This window comes from Canis lupus, chromosome 20 (genome assembly GCF_003254725.2).
Source record: "Canis lupus dingo isolate Sandy chromosome 20, ASM325472v2, whole genome shotgun sequence".
Lineage (NCBI taxonomy): Eukaryota > Metazoa > Chordata > Mammalia > Carnivora > Canidae > Canis > Canis lupus.
In genome coordinates, this window is record NC_064262.1 from 15458184 (window position 1) to 15464686 (window position 6503).

General features: G+C 37.6%; 1 long non-coding RNA gene across 1 annotated transcript; it reads left to right on the top strand.

The window, feature by feature from the left end:
* The first annotated feature begins 813 nt into the window (after positions 1-813).
* Positions 814-5728, top strand: LOC118351715 (uncharacterized). Its single transcript, XR_004807605.2, has 3 exons — positions 814-1427; positions 4068-4197; positions 4819-5728. It is a non-coding gene; the product is annotated as an uncharacterized LOC118351715 (long non-coding RNA).
* Positions 5729-6503: the final 775 nt, after the last annotated feature.

The following is a 6503-nucleotide window of genomic DNA, read 5'->3' on the forward strand; positions in this document are numbered from 1 at the left end:
CAAAATGGGAATGTTGGTAATGCAAGAATTTTCCATGGTAAATAACTAGTTAAGATGAATTGTTTTTACTCACTTTAAAGGCTTTTGTGGTCCTGCCAGAATCATGACATAATGTAATGACTTCAGATTTATTATTTTTCTGCCCCTAGTCACTTAAAATTATACATATGATTCTCAGTAAAAATGTATATATATAAGAAAACAAATGCCTAGCCAGAACTTCTCCAGAAAATATTCCAATGTATACTATGCATACTCTTAACATGTTCAGGGAAAAAGGTGATATTTTAAACTCAAAATAAAATTTCAAAGAGAAAAGAATAAAGTAGGCTGTCACATTCTACCAAAAAAAGACTACAAATTGAAGCAATTTTCAAAGTTCTATTAAGGTTTAACGCAAAGTCCCTTAACAGTGTTTTCAAATTTCAAATTTAAATGTTTTTGTTTTCATTCTGTTCTTTAACCCTTCTTCTGTATCTATTACAAGCTAGACATTGAATTCTATTAGGCACTAGGAAACTGAAAATGACCAAAACTTAGTATCTGCTCCACAGTTTAGCATGTAGTTGGAAAGACAGGCATTATATATCAGGAGAGACAGATTTAGGTCGTGTTGAGGGGATGTCAGTTAAACATTATGATGAGAGGCATTTCTTTTTCTTTTCATCAATAGGGCTACACAGATCAAATGCTACACTTGATCAGCACCTCCCGAACGTTTTCCAAGAGCCACATCTCCTATATTTCCCTGAGAAAAACAGTGGCTAGTTTAAAATACAAAAAATAACTCAGTCCCTTTTTTCAATCCCACAGGAAAGACATGAAGCTCAACTGCCACCTCTGCCAAGAAAGCAAGCCTCTCGCTGACGCTCCCAGGATTGGAGAGTGTTCTTAGGAGAACCAGCCCTTGCCAGGAGACAAGAATGATTTATTTTGAAGACAACATCTTCACACGTGTGTCCCTGCATATCCGGGACCCTGGCTGTGTGTCAGTTTCTTGCTCAGGGAAGCTGTCATTGGGATTCTGTGGGGGGAAATGTTCCAAATGAATCAATTAATGCTGCCAGCAACAAGTTCAATACCACTGCACTGAGTGCCCCTGCTTTACATCAGTGCATGAATGAATTATTGGTGCTCATATAATTTTCAGATCATCGTTATAATGCAGTAGAAAATTTCTTCTGCCCAGGTAGCATCTAAGCAGAGAGCTGCAATACCCTTCCCCCCTTATACTCCCTAAAATAATTACTTACACATATATGTGAGGTTTTACTTCCAGATCTTTTAATATAAGACTCTCTATGTGGACTCAAGGTCACCTCTTACACTCATTAAACCAATCTGAACAAAGTGTGATAATTCTTAAGGGAAATCAACGCTGGAAATGCTTTTGACTTTTTGGAGACATGGGCAGAATTCATCATCAGGTTAGACTCCGCATGCAACAGTACTGAAAGCTCCACATAGAGCATCTCTCTGTCTGCTCTTGTTATTCCTTTCTGCCACATCTGGGGCAGTGTGTGTGTGTGTGTGTGTGTGTGTGTGTGTGTGTGATGGGGGGGCAGTAAGGAATAGCTTTTATATAGGAGGAGGAAAGAGGAAGAGCATCACAGGAAAAAAAAAATGTCTCTTCTGACCATATCTAATTTGATTCAGTTTTCTCCTTACCCCTGGCCTCTGGTGGGATTTAAACAAACTCAAAAACACCACCCTCTTTGTTCTAAATGATTTGAATAAGGTCATCCAATGGCAGGGGTGAGAAATGAGAAAAAAATGCACCTTAATTTTGTAATTTTTATTTATTTTAATGTATTAGGTGCCTGGATAGATCTTCAAGTATAAAGCACCACTTCTATCCTATCCCCATTTTTAAAACTACTTTCAAATTCACTCTAATCAAATGCATAAAACATTATTTTTTAAAGAATTGTGTCACGAAGAGCTTTGTGTTCAATGTTGTAACAGTATAATAAAACAGCTCAGGTAAGGACTTTTGGATCAGCCTTCCTAAGTTTCCTTCTATGCAATTGTTTTAGGTGACTGATTGATGCTTGAGCTTCAAACTAAGGGCATCAGAATAATCATGGCCGCATAGTGTGATAATGATAATTAGCACACAAAAGCACAGTTAATTGCCATGAAGGTTGTGACATAGACTGACAGACAAAGTAAACTAGAAGCCTCACACCCCAGCCAAGACTCCTTTATAAACATGGCTGTGAGACTCCCACTGAATTTAAGCATAATGAAGTGGAATTAGGAATCAATCACCTGTGCTACCCTCCACACTTTTTCCAGATCCTATTAAATTCTTTACATAAAATGCAAAAATAAAAGTTCCGGTAGTCCTTACTTTGAAAAAGTATTTAGTTGATTGTTGTTGTCTGCAGTAGTTATGTTCTATAAACTCTGTGAACACTGAATTAGTGACTACTAAAATGACTGCTCCTAGGGGAAATAGGTTCCTGGGACTCTCTGGTGACAAGATTTTCATAAACCAATCAATACCAAACCCCGTTTTATGTGTACTTCTGCTTAACAACACCTTATTTAATATATATTGTTGATTCATTTAACTTTGAACTCACAGCCAGCAGCATACTCCTGCTGGAACAAAGCTTATCCAGCATGTATTTTCGCTCTAAGGCACAGAACTTAGGAGCGAAAGTGGCCTTCTTGCCCTTAGGAACACGAGACAGCACTTCAGCATTTTACTTTGGGCTACTTTAAATGGCATGATAACCAATAAAAAGCACAAAAATTTGAAAAATGTGACGCAAATGAACTACAAAAGAGAAGCTGCTTTAAAACAGGAGAGATAAAACAGGAAGGCAGAGCGTCATCTTCAGGTGTAAAACACCACTTGTATCTTATCCCTGTAGACCTGTATACTTCAAGGGGGAAAGGAGGCAACCCAAATTTTTCACTGCCCTATGTCCACAAATGACTGCAGAAGTGCCACAAGTATTGACTTTGGGTTTACAAATAAATCTTAGCAAGTAGGTAATTTTGCAAATAAATTTTACATATGAAAATATGGAATCTGTGAATAATGAAGATGACTATACCAAGTATCCCCTTCAAATGCTAGCCACATTAGTCCGTATGGCATATGTAATTCAGTTTACAGATACTCAATTTACACTCAATTGTTTTAGAAACATGTTATTCAGAGGAAAAAGGTATATTTTGTACTATCAAAGACTGTCTTCTGCCAGTTTCTTCAAATAACTTATATATTATAATCACATAGGATTTATCTGTTTATTATAGACCGCAGCCACTTTTTGATTTCCAAAGTGAATTTTGTTTTTGTTATTCTTTGAAGAATAATAAAATTGTTTTGTAACAATTGTTCACAAAGCAAAATAATTCCAAAAAATAAGGTAAAGTTAAGGATAAACAAAACTAAAGTTCTGATCTTGGACCCAGAACAAGATAATCTTAGATGAACATAAGATTGGCAATTATCTATACAGAAGGCTAGATGCAGAGGAAACCAATCCATGGGCTGAAATTAATCAGTCAGATTCTACCTATCAAATTTTTTTTGTTCTATTAAAAATACTTAGGAAGTATGGGGAGCCCAGGTGGCTCAGCAGTTTAACACCTGCCTTCAGCCCAGGGTGTGATCCTGGAGTCCCAGGATCGAGTCCCATGTCCGGCTCCCTGCATGGAACATGCTTCTCCCTCTGCCTGTGTCTCTGTCTCTCTCTCTCTGTGTCTCTCATGAATAAGTAAATAAAACCTTAAAAATATATATTTAGGAAGTAAATGGCTTGTATATGAATCATTTACAAATATTGTTAACAATTCAAAAAAAACCAAAATATTGCTAACAACTCAGGTTAAAGTTCTCAGCCCATGTGAGGAATTTTTATAAGATACCTCCTACCAATCCATGCTTTCTGGTATTCATGTCCTTATTTAATTCCTTTCCTTTTAACTATTGGCTAGACTTATTGATTCACTATTATTGATTTACTAAAATGATGGATGTCACTTTCAACATTAGGTTACATAAAGACTGTGGCTTCTATCTTGATTTCTTTCTCTCTCTCTCTCAGATTGCCATCTTCCACATTGTGAAGAGAATCAGTCAGCCTATGGAAAGGCCCACATAGCAAATAACAAAGACCTGCTGGAATTCATGGAAAGGAGTTGAGACTTGGACCTATTGAGTCTACCAATGGCTATGTAAGTGACCTTGGTAGCAGATTCTCCAGTCCCAGTGAAGTGTTAAAATAACTGAATCTCTAGCCAACGCAATGACTTTGGCTTCAAGAGAGTCCCTCAGCCAGAAACACTCCCACTAAGAGGACTGCAGACAAAAAATAAAAATAATTGAGCAATTGGTGTTTTTTAGTTTAAGACCCTCTGTTTTGTTGCAGTTTGTTACATAAATAGCTAATTCACCCCAAGATGTTCTGATTTAATAAGTTTGGGGTAGGGCTTGGATATGTGAGTTTTACAAACAAACCAAGTGATTCCAGTGCATATGGTTCCTTGACAACTCTTTTAAACCCTGGTATTTTTTTTTTTTTAACTGGACAGAAACTTTTTATCACATGACAACAAAATTCAAGTCATAGGAAGCTTGCACAGTGACCCACTTGTAACTCTGTTTGCTGAGCCACCGGTTTTAACATATGTACATTCACTCAAGGCCGAACCGTCGGGGCCCGAGCAGGCCCACGGGGGCCCCTTCCAGGAACCTTCCCGTCCAGTAGGCGTCGGGACCCCATGCACGTGTTAGCAATTACTGCAGGATCCGCAGGTGGTGGTTAATAAAAACGCAACTTGATCTCTGTCCACCAGGAGGGTGCAGAGGCGGTGCCCTGGGCCAGAGCGTGCCTTCGACAGGAGCTTCGAGTAGCTGGGCGGGAAGAACCGTCTCCGCAGATACTTGAGAACGTACGGGGCAGACAGCAGTTTAGCGCCGCCTTCAGCCCAAGGTGTGATCCTGAAGACTTGGGATCAAGTCCTATGTCAGGCTCCCTGCATGGAGCCTGCTTCTCCTTCTCCCTGTGTCTCTGTTTCTGTCTCTCTCTCTCTCTCTTTTTCTCTCTCTCTGTGTCTCTTATGAATAAATAAATAAAATCTTAAAAAAAAAAAAACCTGGTATTTGGAGATGAAACAGTTACAAAGAAATTAGAGTTAATCCCATCATACATCTTTCATTTTGTCCTAAACAACTGAGACCATATCCATATAAGCACAATTATATATTTTCTAAAATATTTTTGTATTGTATATATTGTTTTAATATCATTTTCGTTCATTTACAATCTATCCTGCAGTTTTTTTTCCTATCACTAGTTTTCCATGCCCTAATTTTTTTAATAATAAATTTATTTTTTATTGGTGTTCAATTTGCCAACATTCAGAATAACACCCAGTGCTCATCCCGTCAAGTGCCCCCCTCAGTGCCCACCACCCAGTCACCCCCACCACCTGCCCTCCTCCCCTTCCACCATCCCTAGTTCGTTTCCCAGAGTTAGGAGTCTTCCATGTTCTGTCTCCCTTTCTGATATTTCCCACTTATTTTTCCTCCTTTCCCCCTTTATTCCCTTTCACTATTATTTATATTCCCAAATAAATGAGACCATATAATGTTTGTCCTTCTCCGATTGACTTATTTCACTCAGCATAATACCCTCCAGTTCCATCCACGTCGAAGCAAATGGTGAGTATTTGTCGTTTCTAATGTCCATGCCCTAATTTTTAAAATCTGTTTGATATTTCTTTTTAGAATACACTGCAAATTAATCAATTTTCAACCAATTGTTGAACATTAAATCATGTGTGTTTTGCCATGATAAATAAGTCTTTGATAAATATATTGAAGTTAAATTTTACACACATCCTTAATTATTTCCTCAGAACAATTTCCTGGAATTTGAACTACCAAGTGAGAAGGATTTTGATTTTGTTGTTCTTAATTATTAGATTCTTTCAGGTAGATAACCATGATTTCCAAAAATTAAAGGTAGGTGAGAGCTCTAGATCTTATTCTCAACACCCTCAAAACAATGTAGTAAATTATAATAAAAGAAAACTCCAGTCTAAATGCTGCAGATATAAGAACATACCAAGCAGACATTAAAAAAAAAAAATCATTCAAACTGTGAGCTCAGCCAAGTGCCAACTCTGTCCTCAGACTTTTCAACAGCACTTTGAATGGAAGATTCACTAGAGGCAAATGCAACAGTATTGCAAGGGCAGAATTGAGTTAGCATTTTAATTGTAGTCAGGCAACAAAATGCGCCAAAAGGTGCTCATAGAATTAACTATAAGCATAAGCACAGGACATCATTCCCAGGAATATAAGCTACTGGGGCACACCAAATTCTCATATGATGCTCTGCAGAGCAACACTTACTGCAATATTGTTAGTCAAACCCGTATCTTGAGTACCACTCATTTCACCAGTGAATAATCATTGCTACCTTCAATTATGCCAATTAACAAAGCTTTTATCATTGATCTTAAATAAAGTTAAT